This window comes from Narcine bancroftii, chromosome 3 (assembly GCF_036971445.1).
Source record: "Narcine bancroftii isolate sNarBan1 chromosome 3, sNarBan1.hap1, whole genome shotgun sequence".
Classification (NCBI taxonomy): domain Eukaryota; kingdom Metazoa; phylum Chordata; class Chondrichthyes; order Torpediniformes; family Narcinidae; genus Narcine; species Narcine bancroftii.
In genome coordinates this window covers 24,788,234-24,803,702 of record NC_091471.1, presented here as the reverse complement: position 1 = coordinate 24,803,702, position 15,469 = coordinate 24,788,234, and the positions used below count along the sequence as shown (strand labels likewise).

At 45.6% G+C, this 15,469-nt stretch overlaps 1 protein-coding gene across 6 annotated transcripts in view; it reads right to left on the bottom strand.

Annotated features, from left to right (window-relative positions):
• ptpra (protein tyrosine phosphatase receptor type A) overlaps positions 1-15,469 on the bottom strand; it is a 351,147-nt gene that overhangs the window by 267,402 nt on the left and 68,276 nt on the right. For 3 of the 6 annotated variants that reach the window (XM_069923587.1, XM_069923584.1, XM_069923589.1), the window contains exon 1: positions 15,188-15,363. The exons of the other annotated variants lie outside the window; for them this stretch is intronic. The gene's annotated coding sequence lies outside the window, so the exon portion shown is untranslated. Of the gene's footprint in view, positions 1-15,187; positions 15,364-15,469 lie in introns of those variants that run through there. 6 annotated transcript variants of the gene reach the window in all.

The window sequence follows — 15,469 nt, the reverse complement described above, 5'->3', positions numbered from 1 at the left end:
TAGGTATTATACACATACTAGCACCTTTTTCTCAACAGCATTGGCTACTCCTTCAAAAACTCCCAAAAAATTGGTCAAAGGTGATTTCCTTTTCACAAGACCACAATAACTTTGCCCGATTACCTTTATTCTTTTTTCTATGGGCCCTGCTCTTATATTTAAAAGAGGATTATGTAGGGAGAAGAGGAGAAAGTTTAGAGTGGACTATTGAGCTGGCTAGGTTTGTCCTCAATAAGTGTTTGTGGTTGCACTCATTCATCCAAATGGAGATGACACCACGATTCACCTTATATTTGGTGTTGGTCGAGTGAAGTTCCTTTTATGTTTAGGTTGGAAAAGGGAAGGTGGGGAGGGCTAGGGGGGGTGATGAAAACGGAAACAGGCCTTGCTGGCAAATCAAGCTGAACATTATTCAGAACAAAGTCCTTGTTTGAAAAATACAAACTTTGCAGATGTGATATCATGAGTGAACAAAAAGGAAGTAGTCAGAGGGTCAGACAGCATTCATGGATTGAAATGATCAAAGCTTATTGATTATTTCTATCCATGGATGGTGCCTGACTCACTGTCACTATAGCTTTTCAATAAAACCCCATGACAGCATCGAGTCCACGCTGCTGAAGATCCAGCTGCGTTGGGTGGGTCACTTCTCCAGAATGGAGGACCATCGCCTTCCCAAGATCGTGTTATATGGCGAGCTCTCCACTGGCCACCGTGACAGAGGTGCACCAAAGAAGAGGTACAAGGACTGCTTAAAGAAATCTCTTGGTGCCTGCCACATTGACCACCGCCAGTGGGCTGATCTCGCCTCAAACCGTGCATCTTGGCGCCTCACAGTTTGGCGGGCAGCAACTTCCTTTGAAGAAGACCGCAGAGCCCACCTCACTGACAAAAGGCAAAGGAGGAAAAACCCAACACCCAACCCCAACCAACCAATTTTCCCCTGCAGCCGCTGCAACCGTGTCTGCCTGTCCCGCATCGGACTTGTCAGCCACAAACGAGCCTGCAGCTGACGTGGACTTTTACCCCCTCCATAAATCTTCGTCCGCGAAGCCAAGCCAAAGAAGAAAACCCCATGATACCACTGTGTATCATAGTTGTAGTGCAAGCCATTTACAGAATGCACTGCCAAGTATCATGCCAAGGTTTCAATAACATTTCCCAAATTTGTTGACTCAACCACCATGATAGCAAGAGCAAGACATGAAGGTAAATATCACAACCTCCACATTACCCACTTTCAAAGTCATTCATCATTGTGACATGGAAATAGTTATTCCATAATCATTAATGGGTTAAAATTTGGAACACTTAACTAACTAACTTTCACTGAAGGACTGAAAGCAGATAAGCATTTCTCAGAGGACTCTTATCACCGCATCCCCAATAGATGTAATGGGAAATAAATGCTGCCCTAATCAATATTACCCATGTGCCTTCATTTGTTTAATCCAATAATTTGAACTTGTTTTCTCCCCCCAAATGAAAAGTCAAATTTTAAAAAGTGCTGACAAACCAGAAGACACTGTGGAATTTACATGGGTTGAACATTAGGAATAGGTCATAGAACTGTACAAATTAGCACACTAGAACAAGTTAGGTAGAATATTTAAATAAGCAATGTTTGATAAACTTTACCATAAAAATGAATAGAGAATAAAGAAAACAATATGAAATTTCACTTGAAATGGGATTAATTCACAGAATTAAACACACAAAACCAATGCAGCAGAAATTAACCAAAATAGACTGAAATACACATGGAGAAACCTGCCCCAAGATGTGGTCACTCAAACATTCAAGAACAAAAGAATCACAATTGTCAATTTAAGTTAATTTAACATAATTATAGAATCATTCAGTGCGACAGTACAGAAGTCTACTCAGCTCTTCATGTCTGTATTTCTCTTTGAAATAACTGTCCAACTGATCCTACAGTATATCTATCTTTTATCTGTACTGTACATTTGTTCACAAGTATTTTTTTCAACTGTCTTTTGAATGCTACCACGATATCCACTTCATCCAATCAAGTAGCAAATTAATGTGACATTTTTTTATTGTGAGAGAGTAGGTTCCAACAAAGGTAAACCTGAAATGAATTGAATACCATGCCAGGAATTGTTTTAAATTATTTACTTAATAAACATTGTTAAACTGAAGACAAATCTAACAACTTTTTGGATGGATTATACTAAAATGGCCCAAATGAGCTGCTTGCATCTACAAGCATTAGTTATGATTCAAAAAGTTTCTAAAAATTGATCTTCACCTCATTAAGATCCCACAAAGTATTTTTTTTAAATATAGGCCTTCAAGCAAACTTGAGTACAAGTATAGATCTAAAACAAGAAAGAATTGTTAGAGACCCACTTCTAATTCCCATAACCATTTAAATTGTATTACAGTAAACTTATTTGGATAATACAAAATTTGAATATAGCATAATAGCAATGAAAGGTGTATTCAAAGAGTTATCTTTGTGCCTACGTGGCCAAAGTATATTTGTGTCTTTGTGCACATATGCTAATTCTGGAGAGCAGAGCCTGGCCTCCATTCATCATGGGCTTGCTTGTCACAGGACTGAGATCGTGAATGCTATTGTACAATGGCTACAGAATGTTAAAAAAAAGTTCACATAGAGGCTTTAGAACAGGTATACAAAATTATGAAGGATACAGGCAGAGTAAATACAAGTAGGCATTTTCCACTGAGGTTAGGTGAGATAAAAGCCAGAGGACATAGGTTAAGGGTGAAAGGGGAGAAGTTTAAGGGAAACATTTAAGGGGAATTTCTTCACACAGAACAGTGGTGTATGGATTGAGCTGTGAGCTGAATTGGTAAATCCAGGCTCAATTTTCACATTAAGTAAAAAATGTGAACAGATACATGGATGGGAGAGGTATGGAACAATATGGACTGGGTGGAGATCAGTGGGACTAGGCAGAATAATTGTTCAGTACAGAACTAGAAGAGCTGAAGGGCCTGTTTTCTGTGCTGTAATGTTCTATGGTTCTAACTGGAATGGAATGCTTGATCCCGAGGCACTGATTCAGAAACTCGGAATGTTATGTTTCAATTCCTGCAGCTATCAAATATATTACTGATTATATGCTGGCTAAAAACAATAAATTTATTTTATACTTTAGCTTGCAGCTCGCCCAATTTGAAGTTAGCCTCTCACCTCAAAACCAAATTAAACCAATGCTTGATGTTTTATTTATAAAAATGATAATATAGGATCATGATAGTTCTCCTAGTTTTCATGTTTCAACAAGAAGACTGATTGATCATTACAATATTCCATTATCTATTAGCAAATTATCCCAAAATACATATCAGTAAGCAGAGTAATTATTCTATTTTACAATGATCACATAACTTTTGCTATTTTACATCTGCATGAATCAGAGTGGACTGCAAGGAAAGAAAGACCAAGAATTGCATAAATGTATGCTGGAAGAGGCCTTTGTTTTGCAGATATTGTGCAAAGCTCGAGCTTCAGAAAACAAACTGATAAGGACTTGGAATTCGGCCTTCTCACATAAATCGGTGTCATTTGCAGATTGTAGAACAATGATTGAAATTAAGATGATTTGGTTCTGGAGTGAAGACAAAATAGGTTGAAAGTATGCCATCTGTCCTGCAGTGGGAGCTTATTAAAGCCACGATGCAATACTTCAAGATTGATGAACGTGTTGGAACGTTGACACATACTGGGTCTGCTTGGACCTGCTGCATGCAATCATGAAGCAGGTTTAAAATGGAAATTAATTTCTGAAAACATACAAATTTGAGAAAATTGATTCTCAGTCCCTCTTGACTTATGGTGTTGAAGACTTTTTGGGAGATCAAAATAAGCCATGTATGGTGATCAATGTTTTTCTATGTGTTTATCTAAGTTGATGTGCAATAATAATCACATTCACTGTATTTCTAGATGCAAGGCACCCTCAATGTGTTTCAGGAAGCAGTTCTTTAGCCACTTAAAAGAAATCCAGCTTCATTCCAGAAATTAAGACATTAGGCAATCAGAAGAGATCGAGTAGCCTGGGATTATACTCACTGGAGTTTAGAAGGATGAGGGAGGATCTGATGAGACAAAATTATTAAAGGAATGGATAAAATATAAGTAGGGAGATTGCATCTACTGCCAGTTAAGACAGAACATAACCTCAAAATTCAAGGGAGTTAATTTAAAATAGAGTTAAGGAAGTATTACTCCCAGAGAGTATAAAATCTGTGGGAATTCTCTGCCCAAAAAGAAGCAGTCATGACAATTAGATATTTGAAGGACAGGGGAGTTAAGAGTTATAGAGAATGGTGGGGGGGGTGGGGGAAGAGTCCATGGCCCGATCAGCCACGATCTTATTGAGGCTCAATGGGACAAATAGAAACATAGAAACATAGAAGATAGGAGCAGTAGGTCATTCGACCCTTCGAGCCTGCTCCACCATTCAACGAGATCATGGCTGATCTTAAAGTTCAGTACCCCGTCCCCACCTTCTCTCTGTAACCTTTAATACCCTTATACTGAAGAAACAGATCTAATTCCCTCTTAAATAGATTTAATGAACCTGCCTCTACTGCCCTCTGTGGCAATGAATTCCACAGATTCACCACCCTCTGGGTAAAGAAATTCCTCCTCATCTCGGTCCTAAATGGTTTGCCTCTTATCCTCAAACCATGGCACCGGGTTCTGGATTTTCCAATCCTTGGAAACATCCCATCTGCATCCACTCTGTCCAGTCCTGCCAGAATTTTATAGGTCTCTATGAGATCCCCTCTCAATCTTCTAAACTCCAGCGAGTACAATCCCAATTTGCGCAATCTTTCCTCATAAGTCATTCCTGCCATTCCAGGTATCAGCCTGGTGAATCGCCTCTGCACTCCCTCCATTGCAAGAACATCCTTCCTTAGATCAGGTGACCAAAACTGCACACAATACTCCAGGTGGGGTCTCACCAAGGCCCTGTACAGCTGCAGTAAGGTATCCTTGTTCCTATACTCAAACCCTCTTGATATGAAGGCCAACATACCATTTGCCTTTTTAACCGCCTGCTGTACCTGCATGCTCGCCTTCAGAGGCTGGTGTACAAGTACCCCTACGTCTCTCTGCACTTCCCCATCTCTTAATCTATTGCCATTCAAATAGTAATCTGCCCTCCGGTTTGTATTACCAAAGTGGATAACCTCACATTTATCCACATTGTAGTGCATTTCCCATGTATCTGCCCAGTCCCTCAATTTATCCAAATCACACTGGAGCTTCCTGACCCCCTCTTCCATGCACACAACCCCTCCTAGCTTAGTGTCATCTGCAAATTTGGAGATATTACATCCAATCCCCTCATCCAGATCATTAATGTAAATTGTGAACAGCTGGGGTCCCAGTACAGATCCCTGTGGCACCCCACTGGTCACCGCCTGCCACTCAGAAAACGAGCCATTTATCCCAACTCTCTGTCTTCTACCTGCCAGCCAGTTCTCAATCCACATCAATACTTTGCCCCCAATCCCATGAGCCTTGATTTTGGAAGCCAGTCGTTTATCGAAGGCCTTTTGGAAGTCCAGGTACACCACATCCACTGGCTCTCCCCCATCTATTTTACCTGTCACCATCTCAAAGAATTCCAATAGATTTGTCAAGCACGATTTACCTCTTGTAAATCCATGTTGACTCCGTATGATCTCTTCTCTGCTAGTCATATGCTCCGCTATTACATCCTTAATAATGGATTTCATCATTTTGCCCACTACTGATGTAAGGCTCACCAGCCTATAATTCCCCGCTTTTTCTCTACCCCCCTTTTTAAATAGTGGGGTAACATTAGCTACCCTCCAATCCATGGGTACTGATCCTGAGTCTATCGAGTTCTGGAAAATAATTCTTAAAGCATCTGCTATCTGAATGTCCACTTCCTTAAGTACCCTAGGATGTAGATTATCAGGCCCTTGGGATTTATCTGCCTTCAATCCCATTAATTTCCCCAAGACCATGTCCTTAGAGATACTGATTTCTTTCAGTTCCTCCCTTGAATTAGTCTCTGTTTCCCAACATCCTTGGGAGGTTATTTGTATCCTCTCTTGTAAAAACAGAACTAAAGTAAGAATTTAATTGGTCTGCCATTTCCTTATTCCCCATTATATATTCCGCTGATTCCGACTGCAAGGGACCTACTCTGGATTTCACCAATCTTTTCCTCTTGAGATATCTATAAAAGCTTTTGCAGTCGGTTTTTATGTTTGCCGCAAGCTTACTTTCGTAATTTATTTTTGCCCTCTTGATTAATCCCTTTGTCCTCCTTTGGTGCATCTTGAACTGCTCCCAGTCTTCGGTTGTGGTACTTCTTTTGGCCAATTGATATGCTCTCTCTTTGGACCTAATGCTGTCTCTAATTTCCCTTGTTATCAACAGATGAGTCACCTTTTTTGGTTTATTTTTATGCCAAACCGGTATAAACGATTTTTGCAATTTCTCCATTAGATCTGTAAATGCTTTCCATTGTCTATCCACAGTCAACTCCCCCATAAACACCATCCAATCAATCTTACTCAACTCCTGTCTCATATCATCATAATTCAGGACCTTAGTCTCGGTTTTAATTTCATCACTCTCCATGTCGAGTGAGAATTCCATCATATTGTGATCACTCCTACCCAAAGGGCCTCGTACAACAAGATTGTTGATTAGCCCCTTATCATTGCATAATACCCAATCTAAAATGGCCTGCTCCCGAGTTGGTTCCTCGACATATTAGTCTAGATATCCGTCCTGTAAACATTCAAGGAATTCCTCCTCCTCCTCAATATTTTTACTAATTTGGCTAGTCCAATCTATATGCAAATTAAAGTCTCCCATGATGACAGCTGTTCCCTTATTGCACGCTTTTCTAATTTCTCTTTTAATGCCTTCCCTCACATCTACACTACTATTTGGAGGCCTATATACCACCCCCACTAACGTTTTCCGCCCCTTGCTATTCCTCAGTTCTACCCATATAGATTCCAAATCTTCCGAGTTGATATCCTTTCTGTCAATCGTGTCGGTCCCTTCTCTCACCATCAATACTACCCTACCCCTACTTCTGCTATGTTCTTATTTTATAAAGCAGTTCAAGAGTACGTTCGCAATGAAATTCCCTGTAGAAATCAACAGGGGACCTTCTTTGGTTTCTACAATCAGGCAATTCGTTAATGAAGATGGCATCAATAATTGGAGGTTATCAACTCTGCCTGGAGATCAGAGTCTATTGGCAATCCACAGGGATCTGTTCTGAGACCCCTTATCTTTGTGATTTTCTTAAATGGGTTGGACAAAGAAGTGGAGGGGTGAGTCAGTAAGTTTGCAGATGACAAAGTTTGGATGTCTTCTGGATAGTGTAGAATGCTGTAGGTTACAACAGAACCTAGAAAGGACGCAGAGTTGAGCAAAGAAGTAGCAAATAGAGTTCAATCTAGAGAAACATGAAATGATGTACATTAGAAGGATGACCTTGAAGGTGAAATACATAGGATCCTTCAAAGTGTGGATGAATAGAGGTATTTTTTTTTAGTAATTCTTTATTTATCGCACTATGAACCATATCAACCAATATATCTACAGAGGCATCTCTTTAAATATTCAGTAACATTTTCTCTTTTTTTCCCCCCACCTCCAAAAACGGTAAATATTGAACATATAAATACAATAAAACAATATCTTTATACAAAAGGAATACAAACAAAAAAGACGCATCATCTACTTATACACATTAAATCTGATCGTGTTTATCTTCTTATCATTTTAGGTGATGGTGGTCCAAGGCCTTCTCTTTCTGTTATGTTCCATATATTATTCCCAGGTTTTTTCAAACATTGTAAATTATACATGATTTTTTTTTCTCCAATGGGATACACTTAAACTTGGTTATATATTCCGTTAATGTTTATAATCATATAGTCCAACGTAGCCATCTTATATCTTTATTTTCACTTATTTTCCGCCTTGTCACCATCTCCATCCCCTTTTTTTCCATTACTGTTTTTTAAGTTTTCCTTAAGTTTTCTTTTTTAATATGACAATGCACTTCAGACATTAAATACTCCAACAATCCCACAAGCAATAACCTTTAACCCCAAATGAACCGCCCCTCCTTGGATTGCCCCTTGACGGCAACCACAACTCCCCTTTCCATTTGGTTTGAGAACTTACTCGCAATCGTCAACCGAGTTTGGAGTGACCATTATTCTCCCCCGCTATTTTCCTATACAAATAACAAAACTCTCTCTTTTTTTTCCCCTTCTTCCCTTTTTCTTATCCATCTTTATATATACACATTATCTTTACTTTATACTTTTATATATTTTTGTATATTTTCTTGGCGGTCTTCCTTCTTGTCACTCCCCTCCTCTTTCTCTCTTCTCCTGTCCTGCAAATGTTCAGCAAATTCTTGGGTTTTCTTTGGGTCCGAGAACAGTCTATTCCATTCCCCAGGAATAAATACTTTGAGTACTGCTGGATGTCTTAATATAAAGTTATAACCTTTCTTCCATAAGATTGTTTTCGCCGTGTTGAATTCTTTCCTCTTTAAAAGTTCAAAGCTTATGTCTGGGTAAAAAAAAAATTTTGTCCCTTATTGTCTTCTCTAACCTTCTTTCTTGCCTGCTCCAGTATGTCTTCTCTTGTCGTGTATCTTAGAAGTTTTACCAATATGGATCTCGGTTTTTGATGTTGTGAAATATAAAGTGTTCACAATCACTACTCTGAAGACAAAGTCTTGGAGGACAGGTTCAGCTTTATTTCGAGTCTGCAAAGTCGGGTGTCCTTGATCTGGAGACACACCAGAGGTTCAGAATCATCACTCCTTTGTACAGTCCCGTGCTCAACATCACCCCACCTTCATTTACCTTCTTCCAATCAGAATCCCAATACATTACAACATTCTCCTTCTCCCTTCCATCAATCCAGGTATCACTCAGTTCCTCCCTCTTCATACGTCGCATGTTATGTTAATTAGTTCATTCCCTCCTTAGGGGCATCTAAGTTAATATTCATGTCTCTATTAAGCAAGCGCAGTACTAGCTATAGACTACATTAGGTCACTGTACCAGCCTGAACCAGATCCTTGCATCCTTGGGGCTCGAGAAAAGAAGTGCCCCATTAGCTAGTACTGTCTACCTTCAAGCTCTAATCTACATACTTTGCATTCCTTCACTTTTCACAGAATGGTGCGAGTTCAATCACATTCAACCATTTTTCACAATGTGGTGACAGTTTCGGTACTAGTGCTCTACGCGCCCTTTTGATTTCCCTTCGGGATCCATCCTTTTATGAATTCCTTCATATCTGACCCTTCTTTCAGGCTCACTATTTTTATGTTGTTTGTCAATATGTCAATTTTTGGTGACAATAAATCTTGTGTCTCTTTAATTTTTTTTCTGCTCTCTTCCAACTTCCCTCTTAAATCATTTATCTCCATTTCTACAGCAGCTTCTCCTTCCTCCACATTTTCAACTCTTTTCCCTATTTCAGTCATGACCAACTCTAAGCTTTGCATTCTGTCTTCAGCTTTTTTCATTTTTCTTTTGATTGAACTAAATTCTAATGATGGCCATTCTTTTAATGACCTCATTTGTTCTTCAAAAAAAGGCTTTAGCTAAATTTTGTCCTTCTATTTTACCTTTCCTTTGAAATTCTTGGTCTTCTTCCTCTTTTTCTTCTGTGTCTCTATCTATGTATGTGTCGTCTTCTTCTCGGTATCTGTGCATCTTCATCCTTCTCTGGTGAGCTGCTTCTGTATCCTTGCTGGGCCTCCAGCTATTGTGTCTCTTGCTGTTGGGCCCCCTGCTGCAGGCTGACCTGCTGCTGAGCCTCCTGCCGCAGGTCGCCCCCCCCCCCTGCCGGTCACCCCGATGCTGTTCACCCTCTTCCAACACTTCATTCTCTTTCTCACCACTCTTCTTTCTTGCTTACATGCCCCAGCCAAACACCCCGATACTGGGCGTCTCTCAGCTGGCAACTCCACAGCTGGCCGCTCCTCAGCTGAATCCCCCTCCCACCAGTGTTAACCTTTTCTTTTGTTTGCGCACTGCACACCTCCTCTTGGCTCTGAGAGCCATTTTTGAAGTCCGCCAGTCGGGAGGACACCGCTTCTCTGGGGACTCACCAACATCGGAGATCGGACTCTCCTCTCCACAGTGGCTCTCTGCTCCAACGTGCAGGTAAGGCCGCCTTCTTTCTTCTCCAGTGATTTTCCTTCTTCCCTTTTCTCTGTTATTCTTACATTTTCTCTTTTGGGGGCCATCTTCTGTCTCTTCTCTGTAACTTTATCTTTCTCTTCCTGTATTTTATGTTTATTGAGCTCTGTTTTTACAAACTTTTTTTTTCTTTTCTCTGGAGGGAGCTGGTTCAACTCGGCCAGCCACTACTCCATCAGGTGACTACCCGCTATTCAAATAGAGGGATCTTGATAAATCCCTGAAGGTTGCCGCACATGTTGATTGGGTGGTTAAGAAGGCACATGAGTCAGGGGATTCAATTCAAGGGCCATGGTTAGACCACACATGGAGAATTGCATTTATTTCTGGTCACCTCGTTACAAGGATGCAGAAGCATTAGAGAGGATGCAGAGGAGAGTTACCAGGATGTCTTATGAAGCAAGGTTGATGGAGTTAGGACTTTTCTCTTTGAAGTGATGATCGATGAGAGGCGACTTAATAGAGATACACAAGATTATCAGAGGCACAAATATGGTGGACAGGGCAACAATACCAAATAGCTGAGGACATCAATTTAAGGCAAGTGGAGGAAAGTTTAGGGAAGATGTCAGTGGTAAGTTTTTTTTTTAAAGTGGTGGGTGCCTGAATGCATTGCTGTGGGGTGATAGTGGAGAATGGTACAATGGAGACATTTAAAAGACTCCTTGCATTGGAATATGGATGGAAGAAAAATAGAGGGTTAGGGGGATGAGGTCGGGAAAGGATAGATTTATGTAGATCAACACAACTTCATGGGCTAATGGGCCTGCATTCAGCTAAAATATTCTACATTCTAGCTTTTTCTGAATCCAGGTGTAAACGAAGCTATGACTACACTAAATGGAGAATGATCATTTGGGAAGATGCTGAGAACCAAGTCAGGAAAACAAAGAACCCCAATTTGACAAGCTACAGGAAAGCACATCTCCCTAGTACTTCTCTGCATATTCATGTTCCATCTAAGGTCCTACAGCCATCAGCCATCTCAGAAATGGGATGGAAACAAGGTGCATGAAACTACCAAAGAAAATCATCCATCAAAATCAAATTTTCTGAATGCTAATTCAACCATGGGATTGTAGGCATCAATAGTCAGGCTGACATTTATTCTACATCTCTAACTGTACACAAAGTTTCAGAATATAGTTAAGAATCGATTGCAATGCCTGTTCTGCAATCAAATAAATGCCAAGCTATGCAACAGCAGGTGTCCTTCCATAATTGACATTTATTAACTAAATAGCTTATTACAACATGTATGCAGTTTCAGAATGATGAATGATACTGGCTTTTTAAAAATTTCAATCCAATTTATATCAGTTTAAGTTATTTGAATGTCCCAACTCTTGAGGTGGCTGTTGGAATTTAAACTTATTTTTCCAAGCATGGCTCAATAAGATGACCACGACACTCCTTTACCCTGGTTTTCTCTTCCACAGCAACCAAGCAACTTGTAACGCTTCAAGTGCACACCCAATATTTTTTTAAAAAAAGGCTTCGAAGCTTTCCACTTCCTCTGCCCTTTCATCCACAAATTTCAGCTCAAATCCTGTTTCCACGCAAATGTACATTTCAGTCCAAATTTCTGATGAACTTTTCCTCTCAGAACTAAAAACAGAACATTTCCACTGAGATATCATTATAATTAAAATAATAATAATAAGGTGGCAGTGCTACTATTCCCACCCAACCATTTCTCCATCTCCTGCCTCTTTCAAAGAAGCAATGCAGAGATTTCAGTGAAACTACAGGACAAGTACTATCTGGTATGCCAAATAGTGGTAAAAAATAATTTGATGTCATTGCAATTATTCCCAAAGTGCTATTTTTCAAAACAAACTAAAACATCCCCCCTCATTCACATTACAAATCAAACAAGATCCCAGAATTCCATTTGACAGACCATACTGAATTTTGTCATACAAATCCCTTTCTAATATTTTGAATGTTTCTCTGATCATTTAACACATTTTTTTTTAAACAGTTAAAACATATGACTTGATCCAGCGCTTCCATTCTCATTTGTACATACTTTCAATACATCCAATGGGGTAAAAATTGATTTCAGACTTAAAAGTCAACTGTGTTGCAACGTTCCTGTCATTGAATTTTCCAAATACCTTTCATCATAAGTATTTTAGTTTAAACTAAATGAAATACGTCCTTCTAATCATCATTTCAAGGCAGCATTTTTTAGGGGCCAAGAACACAAACGACTTCAGCTTTGTTTCTGATATTATCATACAGTTCCATCAATGGGTTCTCGTGACACACTCCTGCACAGGGTGATGCATTCATCGTCGAGAAATATAAGATTGAAGCAATTACGCCAACAAATCAAGGTCACAGAGACTAAAGGGAACTGCACAGCTTGCTTCTGCGGTGAGAACAGTGGTCTCGAAATTTGGGTTTCGCATAATGTTCCAGTGTCAAGGCCGACATTCAAAGTTGGGTTTAACACGAGTTGGAACACTCTTGACAACACAGCAGTGCACCAACAGATCCGAACAGTAAAATCTTGGCTAAGAAAGCCCATAAATCTCTCGATGGGGAGGGTTTCCGAAGTTAACCGAAAAGGTCTGATCGCACACGGGGCGGCTTGGTGACCAAACCATGCCTTAAGAAACTAATTCAAGGGAAATGGTGCTGGAGGCAATTCGTGTGAAAGATTTCCCTGCATTGAGAAAACGACACAAGAATAGGGCACCAAAGAAAATGTGACTAAAAGGGTAGTTAGGACAGTTCGTAAATTCTCGTGAAAATAAAGCAATACTTCAATTGTTTGGGGTTTTTTTTACAGATTATTCACATTACTCTCTGGATCACAGGGATTGGATGATCAAAGCTTTGCTGGGGTTGGGGGGGAACAGGAGCTTTAAATGACAGGGCATTTGGTCGAGTCCTTTCTACCCCTCCCCCTCCCCCTCCCCCCGGCCCTCAAGCCCCAGCGGAGCCCCCCCCCCCCCAGCCCTCCTTCAAGCCCCAGCGGAGCCCCCCCCCGGCCCTCCCTCAGGCCCCAGCAGAGACCCCCCCGGCCCTCCCTCAAGCCCCAGCGGAGCCCCCTGACCCTCCCTCAGGCCCCAGCGGAGCCCCCTCCGGCCCTCCCTCAGGCCCCAGCAGAGACCCCCCTGGCCCTCCCTCAAGCCCCAGCGGAGACCCCCCCCTCAGGCCCCAGCGGAGAACCCCCTCAGGCCCCAGCGGAGACCCCCCCCTCAGGCCCCAGCGGAGACCCCCCCCTCAGGCCCCAGCGGAGACCCCCCTCAGGCCCCAGCGGAGACCCCCCTCAGGCCCCAGCGGAGACCCCCCTCAGGCCCCAGCGGAGACCCCCCCCTCAGGCCCCAGCAGAGACCCCCCCCTCAGGCCCCAGCGGAGACCCCCCCTCAGGCCCCAGCGGAGACCCCCCCCTCAGGCCCCAGCGGAGACCCCCCCCTCAGGCCCCAGCGGAGACCCCCCTCAGGCCCCAGCGGAGCGCCCCCCGGCCCTCCCTCAGGCCCCAGCGGAGACCCCCCCTCAGGCCCCAGCGGAGACCCCCCCTCAGGCCCCAGCGGAGACCCCCCCTCAGGCCCCAGCGGAGACCCCCCCTCAGGCCCCAGCGGAGACCCCCCCTCAGGCCCCAGCGGAGACCCCCCCTCAGGCCCCAGCGGAGACCCCCCCCCTCAGGCCCCAGCGGAGACCCCCCCCCCTCAGGCCCCAGCGGAGACCCCCCCCCCTCAGGCCCCAGCGGAGACCCCCCCCCCTCAGGCCCCAGCAGAGACCCCCCCCTCAGGCCCCAGCGGACCCCCCCCTCAGGCCCCAGCGGAGACCCTCCCTCAGGCCCCAGCGGAGACCCCCCTCAGGCCCCAGCGGAGACCCCCCTCAGGCCCCAGCGGAGACCCCCCTCAGGCCCCAGCAGAGACCCCCCCCTCAGGCCCCAGCAGAGACCCCCCCCTCAGGCCCCAGCAGAGACCCCCCCCTCAGGCCCCAGCGGAGACCCCCCCCTCAGGCCCCAGCGGAGACCCCCCCCTCAGGCCCCAGCGGAGACCCCCCCTCAGGCCCCAGCGGAGACCCCCCCCTCAGGCCCCAGCGGAGACCCCCCCTCAGGCCCCAGCGGAGACCCCCCCCTCAGGCCCCAGCGGAGACCCCCCTCAGGCCCCAGCGGAGCGCCCCCCGGCCCTCCCTCAGGCCCCAGCGGAGACCCCCCCTCAGGCCCCAGCGGAGACCCCCCCTCAGGCCCCAGCGGAGACCCCCCCCTCAGGCCCCAGCGGAGACCCCCCCCCTCAGGCCCCAGCGGAGACCCCCCCCCCTCAGGCCCCAGCGGAGACCCCCCCCTCAGGCCCCAGCGGAGACCCCCCCCTCAGGCCCCAGCGGAGACCCCCCCCTCAGGCCCCAGCGGAGACCCCCCCCTCAGGCCCCAGCGGAGACCCTCCCTCAGGCCCCAGCGGAGACCCCCCTCAGGCCCCAGCGGAGACCTTCCCTCAGGCCCCAGCGGAGACCCCCCCCCTCAGGCCCCAGCGGAGACCCCCCCCCTCAGGCCCCAGCGGAGACCCTCCCTCAGGCCCCAGCGGAGACCCCCCTCAGGCCCCAGCGGAGACCCCCCCCCTCAGGCCACAGCGGAGACCCCCCTCAGGCCCCAGCGGAGACCCCCCCCCTCAGGCCCCAGCGGAGACCCCCCCCCTCAGGCCCCAGCGGAGACCCCCCCCTCAGGCCCCAGCGGAGACCCCCCCCTCAGGCCCCAGCGGAGACCCCCCCCGGCCCTCCCTCAGGCCCGAGGCCGCCCGCCAGCCGTGCTCGCGGCAGGATGCAGGGCAGAAGAGGACGCCCCCCCCCCCCCCCCCGCCCCGCGATCCTGCACACGGACACGGATCTGTTGATAAAAGCCCAGGAGCGGCGCCCGCCCGAAGTCAAGCCCGGCCACGACCATTCACACACACTGGCATCAATTCAAATGGCAAATGTTTTCCCAACTCACCGGGGGCGGCAAATCCCAGCGATCCCGCATCCGGGTCGGGGGTGTCGGGGGCCCCCGGCCCCTCACCCCGCCCCACCCCGACCCGACCCGACCCGACCGACCGTGCGAGCCTGTCTCCGTTCCTCGTCGGCGAAGCCTTCAGCCCGCTGAGTCGAGCCCGCTGAGTCGGGACCGCCGAGTCCCCCCCCGCCCCGCCCCGCGCGCGCACTCCCCCCCTCCCCCTCCCCCTCCCCACGGCCCGGCCCGGCCCGGCGCCGCTCGCGCTGCGTCCCGACGGCTGCT